Genomic DNA, 11,900 nt, shown 5'->3' with positions numbered 1-11,900 from the left:
TTCAGTGCTCTAGATGGGCCGAGCCCATTAATTCAGCCTTTTTAATATATTTTTTGTTAATTTTCGCTAGCTACATGGGCCTGGCCCAGTAATTCGGCCTTTTAAATTTATTTGCCTATCCGTTTTGACAGATTGTTTTTTGGTCTTGTTTTTTCTGGGCCATTTCTTTGCTGGGCCTCTCAAGTTTTCCCCTCAGAAATAATTGCTCAATATATCTTGGGCTGGGCTGAAATAATTGATCCAATCCAACTTCTTTTATTATGCCATTGACATTACAACACATCACACTACAAGTTATCTTGGGCCTAGCCTAGTTATGATACATTTTCAAAGCAACATGGAATATTATAGGAGCCCAAAATATATTTACATGCATTCATTCTGGCAGTACATATCTTTATGTCCAAGGAACTAGTAAGTGCCAAACAAAACTATTCTACAACAAAGAAAAGAAAATAGATGACAAGACATCACAGAAGTTCCTATTATCCTCCTCCTTCAACATTTGAAAACCTTCAACTGGCAGTAGATCAATCATGAGTGAGAAACAATACAGCAGCAAAAAAATGTTCAGACGATGCAAAAAATAACAGTCATTACACATGGTATTCACGTACAGATTGTAAGTGATGGATCCATTACACATAGTTTTTGTGCTGTGGACTATCTTCATGCAATTGCTACTTGGTAAGGCATTACAATGCTCCAGGAAGTGTACCACTCTACAGTCAACAGTCTACAACATGCACAGCTAGAAATTATAAGTCACATTGTATAGTCAGCAGAAGCATACTAACATCACAAAGGTAGGAGAGTATAAAGTGATGATCTAGATTGAGTTACCATCGGTGAGGAGGTCGATTATCTCCGTGGTGTGCTTGATGATGCACACAACCATGATCTTCTTGCCATTGCATCCATGCGCTCGATTATGGGGGTACAATGCATCCAAGTAGAACAAAATCACCACATTAACCCATAGCTTCAAGTACAAGCTAACTATATATCAAGTGTCAATGAAAATAAGTTGAGAAAAACACTGGAAATAATTATATCATGTCATGCAAAGTTCAAACCGAACAAACATATGCATGCCAAGGTGAAATATTACAAAGAAAGCACTCATCAGGTAGCAGTGCATACAAAATCGCTGTTTTAGTAGTAGCAAATACTCTGTGTGTAAGCAGTAGTAAAAAATCATGCAGTACCAAATTCAAAGATTTTTTGTTGTAGCTAACAGAAGTATGGAACAATAGTTAACAACTCAAGTCAGAAAAGGTAGGAGTGTCTCTCTAAGAGACACAACTGATACTGATCAAAGATAATAACAGAGCACAAAATAAGGTAGGTACATTGCCTTCTTTAAAGACAATAAGCAGGACCAACAGATTCACATGTTACATCAGCATGAAGTTACAATGGCAGATGCCATGCTGTAGGAGGAATCAACAGCGGCAAGTAGCAACATCTATTAGCAGTGCTTAGGAGCAGCAGCAATGACTAACTAGTAGGAGCAGTAGAAAAACAACAAGCGGCGGCAGCGGGGTAGCAAGCTGGAGCAGCTACTGCATCTGATGGTTGGCAGTGCAACAACGGTGCATCATCAGGGACACAAGTCCACCAAAAAATCAAGCATGCCATGCCACAACTCTGAACTCAAGGAGGAAGCAGAGACAAGTCGTGACTTACAATTGTAGCTTAGAAGCCAAGCATAAGGACAATTCAAGTACAAAACTCTGGAGTTAATACCTGGTTCTTGACAGACTTGGCCATCTTGCAGAACTCCTTGCGCATTAGAGTCTTGTGCTGGAGCTTGGCAGGGGTGTTCTGCTTCTTGGTCTTGGTCATGGACAGGAAACAACCTTGTCCTCTCCCGCTAATGGCTGGACCGCCACGGTCTTGCTGTTCGCCAAGCCTGAAACCACATCAGCCCCACAACAAGTTAGCTCCTTGAAGAGACACTTGCAAACAGAAGGGTTAAAACAGTGCAAAGAGCTACGGACCGAGAACTTGTAGGAGTGGACATTGTAGAGGTTGTTGGGCTCCTTGCTAAACTGCACCTTGGTGTTGCTGTCACCGAACTGCTTGATCCAGAAGTAGTTGTGCTTCTTCATGAGCTCCCAGACTGGAGACCCTGGAACGGTAGTCATTTCCCTTGGCCTACATCACCAAAACAACAACCAAAATTCTGATCCTACAGCTAGCAACAAGCAACAAGACGCACTAATCCTATAGAGTGTGGAAACATTTAACCATTTGATGCAAAATTGTATGCTGATTGCAAGTAGAAACATGGGTTACAAAAAATATACAGCAGAAGCAGCAGTGAAGCTTGAGCGTCCCATCGACTACTGACAAGTACGAACAGATCTCACTGGCAAGAGGAAATCATAGTGTGCAGCTCTAATGCGGGTTGGGATCTAGCCTAGGACAAACTGCATATGTTTTACATGGGCACACAAATATCATAAACAAGTATGCACAGATTATGATTGAAATCTTGCTAGCGAGCAGTCAAGTATTACTTCTTTGCATGGTAGGATACAAATATTATAAACGTTGCTTCACGGCCACTGATTACTTGCTCGTTGCGCGGAGATTTTAATCAGTGTGACAACTAGTCACTAGATACAAAACAATTCATATAAACAGGGCATGTTGACCTGTGTGCGGAACCGACGACGCAGCTGATCTGGATATGGATCGGCGGTGGGATGCCTACATCAAGATTCAACAATCAAGGTTTCATCAGTAAATCATAAGAAAGAAAATCTCAAGTCAAGTTTTCCTGAATCAACTAGACTTCACTGTGTAGGTACTACCAAGTACCAACAACTTAAATAGCTAAGTACCACGCTTTAGTTCTACATCTCTACAGTTCTATATTTACCAACCCAATATGCCCAATTTCCCACAGACCGATTCAAAGTTATTATAGCTTCCAGGTTAAGCCTAGGGAATCAAAGGAAATACACATCAGAAATGTTAGGTACATGTTGGGTTAGCACTACAATGTTTCACACTTATTTTGCACAAAAAACCATAGGAGGTTTGTTGTACTCGATTAGGAAACAGTGACAATGGCGGGGTGAATAATTTCATCTGTGCATATACAAGGATGACATTGTGAGGTACTAGCACACACAAAGCACTAGTTTACCAATCAGGCTATCGCTGCTCGAAATGAAGAGGCTTCGCTGCTAGAATTCACTGCCAAGGTACTAACAAAATAATAAATACCTAAGTGTCAAGCTACAACTCTACATTTCTACATGTTCTCAAAGCAGAAAAAATGCTTTGTGTGTGCACTGCGTGCCTACTCCGGCCTCCTTACATTGCAGATCAGCTCCCCATGGAAACCACCATCTCTAATGCAAACTTGTCTAGCTTAACTATAACAGAAATATCAACACTGTTTGCCTGATTCAAATTACTAAATAATACCATGCTAATCCATTTGCATCACAACAGTCAGCTAGAGTCAAAGGTGATGCAAAGTGGTCAAACATTCAAATGCTTACACAATAACCAATCCAAAGGAAAACATGGTTGCCAACCAGCACAGGAATATCCAAGCATCCATCCATATACTATTTCTTATCTATTACTCAAGGTCTTCCTGGATTTCCACTTCACTAAACCTTCTAAAATTTGGAAGTCAACTATGAGCTTAAATCTTCCTGTGTACTTGAAGGCCGCCCATACTAATACTTAATGATAATATACTGATGAACATCCTATAACTTTCGAATAAGAAAAGTGAAGTATGCACAGGTAACAGGAACCCTGGTGTTTTGTACTCGTAGTGATGGTAAACAGCTACATGAACCATACAATAATACGATTTGCAAGTAGCACCGTATCATTCTGATGAACTCACTGATCAAATGATCAAAAAACAAGATAGCAGTAACTGGTAAGCATTTCATCAAGTCACGATAGCAGTCACAAGGTTTATATAGGAATGAAACATGAGGCTAAAGCAACACAACCACCACCTTTACTGACAAATGATGAGAAGAGGAAGCAGACGACGAGAGCAACGGTGACGAGGAGGAGCAGGAGCATCCGCCAGCGACGGCCCGCAAACATGTAGATCCGGGAAAAGAGGAGGCGCTCGCCCCCGCGGCCGCCGGCGTCGGGGCCGCCACTAAGGGACATTTTCGCGGGCTTCCGGACCGCCACCAGCGGTGACGGGGAGGGGACTGGCCGTTGGGCTGCTGCAGGGACCCATAGCTCCCGGACGTCCTGAGCCCCAGTGACACCCTGCCGCTCATGCCTCCGCTGCCTTCGGGGCCACGGCGCCAGCTCTCATCGCCTCGCTACGCTGGGCTGGCGCAGCGGCGCAGATCACGGTCCGGATGCCCCACGACGCAGGAGAGGGGCCAGTCAAGTCAGTATCCATCACCATTTTTAGGAAGGAATCCACGCCGAGATGAGAGCACGATGGGGGGGGTACCTTTGACCGGCACGTCCTCGAATGAAGCGGCGGCTGTCCCCGCGGCGTGCCCCGGCGGAGGAAGAGGCGGGGTGGCGGCGTGTCGTGGTCGGGGACGGGGACCCAGACTGGCTATCGTCGGGCCGGCCCCAGACCTGCCACCTTCTCGCCATCGCGACGGGGGTCTCTCCCGGAATCTCGGCGGCGCTTGATGGGGAGGTGCTTGATGGGGAGGTGGGCGGTGCTGGATGGCGAGGGCTCGGCGCTCGATGGTGGGAGACTGGCGTTGGAGGCATGGTGGCGGCGCTGGACGGCCAGTGAGGCGCTGGTCGATGGGGAGGGAGGCGGCGCTGGAGTGGCTGGACGATGGCACTAGAGGAGTGGGGGCAGCAGCGGGTGTGGGGTGCGGCGGCGCCGGACGGGATTGGGAGGAGGGGCGGCGCGATGCAGATGTGAGATGGGACGACGACAGAAGACTGAAGCTGAGCGAGGAGATGGAAGGGGATCGATGGATGGGGGGAAGGGGGGTGGGGTGCATGGAAAATGACTAGTTAGGGTTTCAGGGTTGGTGTGGAAGGGTTGAGGACGGCCGTTGGATCCGCGAGCATCCGACGGCGTATGATGCGTGATCCGCGTGAGATGTCCACGGACCAATCAGGATGCAGTATGATGTTATGACCATCTAAATAGGTCATAGTTGCCTAAAATTAATGTGTTAAAATCATGTCAGCTATTTTATGACCTGAAAAATTCAAAAAGAAAATGCAAAACCTTTTCATTGTGTCACCAAATGTGAACAAGTTTTCAGGAAAAATAACAAACAAGAAATAAGATAAATAACTTTAAAAGGTCTCGTGAGAAATGAGTTTTTGGCAAAAAAAACATTTTCCATTTTTTGAGTGCTCCAAAATGAGTTTTTTCGTGAAGGACCTACCATATATTTGTTGCAAAATTGGACCAAATCAATTTTCTAAAATATTAGGCCATGTTTAATACACAATTGATCAAATGGTTGGGTGTCAAAAGTTTCGATCCACCTCTGGTGAAAAAGACAAATTTTCGCCAATCCAGCTGGAAGCGGGTCAAGTTTGAACTGCAACTACCTTATAGTTTGCTCTTTATTTTTTCCAAAAATAATTTCTAGGTACATAAGTATCTATTTAATTAGAGAAACACCAAACAAATTCCAAGATTCAACCACTAGCTAGGAACGGTCATGCCCGTTGTTTTGACCGCATTTTGAAACGGGCATAAAAAATTCAAAAAATTAGAAAACCTTCGCATTGTGTCATTATATGTGACCAAGTTACCAGCAAAAATTATAAACTTGTAATACAACGATTATTTTAAAATAGTGTTTTCAGAAACGAGCTATCATGTGTGAAGATGAATGGCTTTCAACCCAAATGCTCAATCTTATGGTCACATTCATGGCATAGTTTGTTCAAATGATCTCATATTGTGCACAAGGGTGCATATTGGAATGACAAACAATGTTGCTTAAGGAAGTTTTCATTTTCTTTGGACGAAAAATTCATTTTCCATTTTCGAGTGCCCAAAATGAGTTTTTTTGTGAAGGTACTACCATATATTTGTTGCAAAATTGTACCAAGTAAATATTATAAAATACTAGGACATATTTAATGCACAATTGACCAAATGATTGGGTGTAAAAAGTTTTGATCCACCTCTCGTGAAAAAGACAAATTTCTGCCGATTCTGTTGAAAGCGGGTCAAATTTGAACTGTAGCTACCACGTAGTTTGCTCTTTATTTTTTCAAAAAATTATTTCTAGGTACATAAGTATCTATTTAATCAGAGAAACACCAAAAAATTTCCAAGATTCAACCACTATCTAAATGGTCACTCCCCCCGTTTTGACCGCATTTTGAAACAGGCATAAAAAATTAAAAAAATCAAAAAATGGAAAACTTTCGCATTGCGTCATTATATGTGACCAAGTTACTAGGAAAAATTATAAACTTGTAATACGGCAATTATTTTAAAAAAGTGTTCTCGGAAACGAGCTATCAAGTGTGAAGATTCATGGCTTTTAAGCCAAATGATCAATCTTATGGCCACATTCATGACATAGTTTGTTCAAACGATCTCATATTGTGCAAAAGGGTGCATATTGGAATGACAAACAATGTTGCCGAAGGAAGTTTTCATTTTCTTTGGACGAAAAATTCATTTTCCATTTTTCGAGTGCCCAAAATGAGTTTTTTTGTGAAGGACCTACAAAATATTTGTTGCAAAATTGTACCAAATATATTTTCTAAAATACTAGGACATATTTAATGCACAATTGACCAAATGGTTGGGTTTCAAAAGTTTTTATCCACCTCTCATGAAAAAGACAAATTTCTGCCGATTCAGCTAGAAGCGGGTCAAATTTGAACTGCGGCTGCCTCATAGTTTGCTGTTATTTTTTTTTAAAAATCATTTATAGGTACATAAGTATCTATTTAATCAGAGAAACACAAAAAAAATTTCAAGATTCAACCACTAGCTAGGAACGGTCAAGCCCGCCGTTTTGACCGCATTTTGAAACGAGCATAAAAAATTTAAAAAAAAATTGGAAAACCTTCGCATCGTGTCATTATATGTGACCAAGTTTCCAGGAAAAATAATAAACTTGTAATAAGAAAACTATTTTAAAAAAGTGTTCTCAGAAATAAGCTATCATGCGTGAAGATTCATGGCTTTCAAGCCAAATGATCAATCTTATGGCCACATTCATGGCATAGTTTGTTCAAATGATCTCATATTGTGCACAAGGGTGCATCTTGGAATTCCAAACAATGTTGCCTAAGGGAGTTTTCATTTTTCACGGAAAATACATTTTCCATTTTCCGAGTGCCTGAATGAGTTTTTTTAGGAAGAACCTACCATATATTTGTTGCAAAATTGGAACTAATCAATTTTATAAAATACTAGGACATATTTAATACACAATTGACAAAATGGTTGGGTGTCAAAAGTTTTGATCCACCTCTGGTGAAAAAGACAAATTCACGTCGATTCAGTTGGAAGCGGGTCAAATTTGAACCGCAGCTGCCTCATAGTTTGGTCTTTATTTCCAAAAATCATTTCTAGGTAAATAAGTATATATGTATGCAGAAATACATGGTTTGATGGCGAAACATCGAGGTTTGGACGGTGGCCGAGGGCCCCAACTCTAGAGCGCAAAAGCTCGCATGCCCGCCGCGTGGTCAGCGCATGACCGTGGCGTTGCCATGCATTCTGGGCGGCCTAGGCATGTCTAGTGGGTTGGGCACTCCCCAGGTAGGTGCTAGGAAGAAAATTACAACATAAGATTCTCACGAGGAGACCAAACTATGCTCAAAGATGAATTAGCAGCCAAGTGTTTGATTAGCGGTACGGGAAATGCACATGGCCAATGGGCTTGAGTTTTGGCTGAGGATGATCATATACTAAGAAGAATGTCTTCACAAATTTTTAAGGAAATCAAGAATATATAAATAATACTTCCTTCACAAAGTGTTGCTCTGAACATAATAGGAAAATGAATATTGTTGAGTTATTTATGAACTAGGCAAGGAAGGTTTTTGACATATTTGATGAACATATGATCCAACAATTTATGAGAATTTTTTGGGAATTTTTGGAATAACGGAAATATAGGTTGCTTCACAACCTAGGGCAAAAATTGACACATGGACATGGCACATAGGCAAAACTGATGAGATGGCGCCTAGTCATCACAACCCACCACAATTTACAATTCTATGACCATCTATATTGGTCGTTAACAACTAGAAATAAGGCAGCGGACCAGTGATGTTTGCTTTATGACCATTTCGTGTAAGGAAATTATGACCTTTCTGACCAAAATGGTCACAATTTTCTTAGGGTTTGGAGCCCCCAAACAACTTTTGACCAATTGGTCTCAAATGGTCATAGATCTATGACCAATTCTTCCAGGCTCACTGACAGAAGGTCACTAGTTGACATATTTCTTGTAGTGCATGCCGTTTCCAAAGATCAAGCGGCATCAACAAGCAAGGAGCTGGCTTAATAAGCTCTGGCCTGAGGGCTTTGAGTAAATAGTACAGCCCCGGCGAGCACGCGGCGAGCAGCATGGTACTGAGGTTGTCCACACGCGAAACAATGAGCTTGATTACCTTTGTGGGGAGCGAATTCCAGCCACTCTTTCGGTAGACGCTGCTCGGTTCTGCCATTGTTAGTGCTTGGGTTTCGGACGAGGGGGGAGGCGCCTTAGCGGGGATGGAAGATTGGACGAGATTATGTGCGGACAAAGATGGAGAAGCAAATATGGGCTGCGGGAAGTGGACAAGTGATGATGCCTACAGCACGCCGCTTGACTTACGAGACACATACCAACAGCATAGGGTCATATCGATGCCAGACAATTTGCTTGAGTGATCATAGTACTTGTACTCCCTATAGTACCTACTACTATGTCCTAACTTGCTTGAGTAGAGTAGTAGTGGAGTAGGACTCTTCTCTACTACTAGCACCGGAGGAGTAGTATATTCTAATCTAAAATAGTTACAACCTTCAATGCCCGAGCGTGGAACGATTATGAACTGCCATCGGTGCTAACTCCAATCCCCAGCAAACGTTCGCTGGGAGACATGGTAGTTGCAAACGCCTGTGATGCAATTACAGTACGTGTGTAAGGGTGGCAGTTTTGTCAAATACTATGGCTTAAAAACAGGCCACCGTCGGATGGAAATATGACGGTTATGTGGGATTCCCATGATTGAGCTTGTGGTGAACAATCGCCAAATATCATTACTAAAAAAGGTTAAAACACCCGGGGCTATAACTTGCACCGGCTGACCACTAACAATGATACTAACATAGTTGTAAAATGGTCAAAGACCGTGTCTACGTGGTGTTTGGAATTATATGCAAAAAAATTGGCAAGATGCCCATGCGTTGCACGGAACATCAAGATGCAATTTTTTACAAAACACCTGTTGTGATTGACCCATGGAGGAGTAATCCCATGTGTAAAAACTAATGATATCTCGAGAATTTTATCGGAAAATGGTATCTCGACCATTTCATCGAAAAAATGATATCTTGAGAAAGATGATAGATAAGGTGAGGAGGAGTGGCGCGTGGTGGTGACTGGTGGTCGGACTGGGCGGAGGCATGGGGATGGACGGCGCCAGCAGCGACCACCATGCCAAATTGTTCTAGTGACTTCCTTTTTTAATTGCTCGGCAATGAGGTTGTGGGAGATAAGGATGAACGAGGCAAGGCCTTATCTGTAAATGTGGAGAGAGGTGCGGGTATCTTTGGTAAAAATGTCATAATTTGCTTTCTATCCGTCAGATATAGATCAGACAACTATATTATAAGATGGCAGGCACACCATCACCACCAACTCGGTTTTTTCTCTACTCCTACTCCTATAAAAGACTCAGTTGGTGATGATGGAGGCGAGGAGGCGTGTTCAGCCGGGCGTGCAGTGGACATCACAGTACTATTCGATTTGTTATAAAAAACAAAGAAGAGTAGTAGAGATAGAGATAAGAGTAGAGATAGAGACTTAGGGAGGAGCACCATCTACTGCTCCGTGTGCTACTCCTGCGCTCCATTTGGCGGCCGCAACATCCTCTACAGCCACTCCCTCCGGTGCTCCATTCGGCGGGCGCTATTGAAATTTGGGGAGCGCACTCTCGCGACTGCTGGCAGTGACGACTTCATCGACGATGACTTCTTCCCCGACCTCAGTAGCCTCTTCCTCAATGACATGGGCGACAATCTCAACGCCAACGGTGCTGCTCCCATTGCACCGTATGTGTTTATGTCCTTCTTGTTTGAAATCGTGGTAGAATTCATGTTTCTACTCTGTATCCTAGATTCTATCTATTCATCTACTATGCTAGTCCACATGATTAGTTTAATCTTTGTTATAGCCGTCATGATTTATTTTGTGCTTATTTGGATTAAATCTCGTAGTAACTTGCTCATATATTCAATTGTCACAACGTCCCCTACAACCACTCCCATTTCATGGACGGCCTGGTCGATGCCTCCAAGGAGCCCTTCGTCTACTGCTATGAGTGCCTGATGCCGTTTTGGGGCTCGCCGGCGGACATAGTGCATCACCTCACGCAGGCCTGCGACAATCACTACTGGGCCTTGGCAAAGAACATCAAGTACGACACGTGCTACCCGTTCACTGTGCCGGAGTCGCGGGAGGATCACGGGCGCCTGCTATTCTCGGAGGAGGACGACAGCGTCTTCCTCTTGATCGTGGGCACTAGCGAGGTCCACGCAGGCTGCTGCCTTGTCTCTGTAGTGTGCGTCAGGGGCGACGCTGCTGACGCTGACACTGACACGAGGCCGATGTATGGGTGCATGCTCACTGTTACTACCCCTAAGAGGTACGTGGGCAGCGACACCGGCTCCATCATGCTGACTAGGACTGTGCCGAGCTGGGACCTTCCCGCTGATGTGGACATGGAAGATGCATGGTATGATTTCCCCCCAACACGGTGCACGGGGACTCCAAGGAGGTTCACCTCGACATATGCATTACCAAGTTAAATGTTGATCATTAGTCTTCGCTCAATGTAGTCCGCTATCTAAGCATGTGGAGACTTCCATGCATGATCTTTCTCTATTGGAATATCGCGCATGAATAAAAATGTATCCATTTATGGTTTAGTCTGGAATCTTCCATGTATGAATTTTTACTACAGTACTGGTGAAATACTTACGATGAACCATTTTTTACATCTCCTCTGCCCCCTTCCAAGTCATCCTGATTTAATCCCTCCATCTAGGTGTATAAGGGCATGGTTAATACTTAATAGTATAGCCAACTGCTGACTATGAGAAAGTGCCATGTCATCTGTAGCCAACATGTATAACAATCGATACTCAAAAACTAATTCTTAAAGATCATTTCTTGCAAAGCACAATAAGTGTTATTTCTTCACAAGTTTTGGATGCAGGTTGAACAGTTGAACTCTTTTGTTTGCAAAAGATACCTTTTTATCTGTTTCACCCGAATGTTTGTGAGCTCTAGAGATGAAATAATATCCGAAGAAACCTATCGATACCCGTTACACATGAGATGACCCCCACATCCTTTGTCAAAATAAACAACTCCCCGATCAATGCATTTCACTATTCCGTGCAACGCATGGGCACCTTACTATAGATTAGTACGACCAAAAGTTAAAATAACATTATATATAGGACGATAAATGCTGATGCATGTCACCTAAAATTATATCAAGGAAAACTATGTTCAAATACGAATCCAACGATATAGTTTTTGTTGACATGCACTAACATTTTGTCAATTAAATCTTCAGTCAAATTCAATGGGGGACTAATAAACCACGACCGATGTAGTACTAGTGTAGAGGGCGGTGCTGCACGGGAGTCTCACCCTGCTCGTGGCGCAGCAGTAAAGTCATTATATCACAAAACCCAACCACTCCTAGTA

General features: G+C 43.0%; 1 long non-coding RNA gene across 2 annotated transcripts; it reads right to left on the bottom strand.

Annotated features, from left to right (window-relative positions):
- Nucleotides 1-235: 235 nt before the first annotated feature.
- Nucleotides 236-3,273, bottom strand: LOC123112650 (uncharacterized). 2 transcript variants are annotated; one of them, XR_006455627.1, is made up of 5 exons: nucleotides 2,004-3,273; nucleotides 1,750-1,915; nucleotides 844-1,650; nucleotides 618-751; nucleotides 236-519 (listed from the first exon to the last, which is right to left on the bottom strand). It is a non-coding gene; the product is annotated as an uncharacterized lncRNA (long non-coding RNA). The 2 variants fall into 2 exon arrangements; XR_006455625.1 differs by having other exon boundaries at nucleotides 349-519; nucleotides 618-736; nucleotides 2,004-3,272.
- Nucleotides 3,274-11,900: the final 8,627 nt, after the last annotated feature.

Source organism: Triticum aestivum, chromosome 1B (genome assembly GCF_018294505.1).
Source record: "Triticum aestivum cultivar Chinese Spring chromosome 1B, IWGSC CS RefSeq v2.1, whole genome shotgun sequence".
Lineage (NCBI taxonomy): Eukaryota > Viridiplantae > Streptophyta > Magnoliopsida > Poales > Poaceae > Triticum > Triticum aestivum.
Note: the sequence above shows the minus strand (reverse complement) of the source record. Positions and strands in the feature narration are given on the sequence as shown.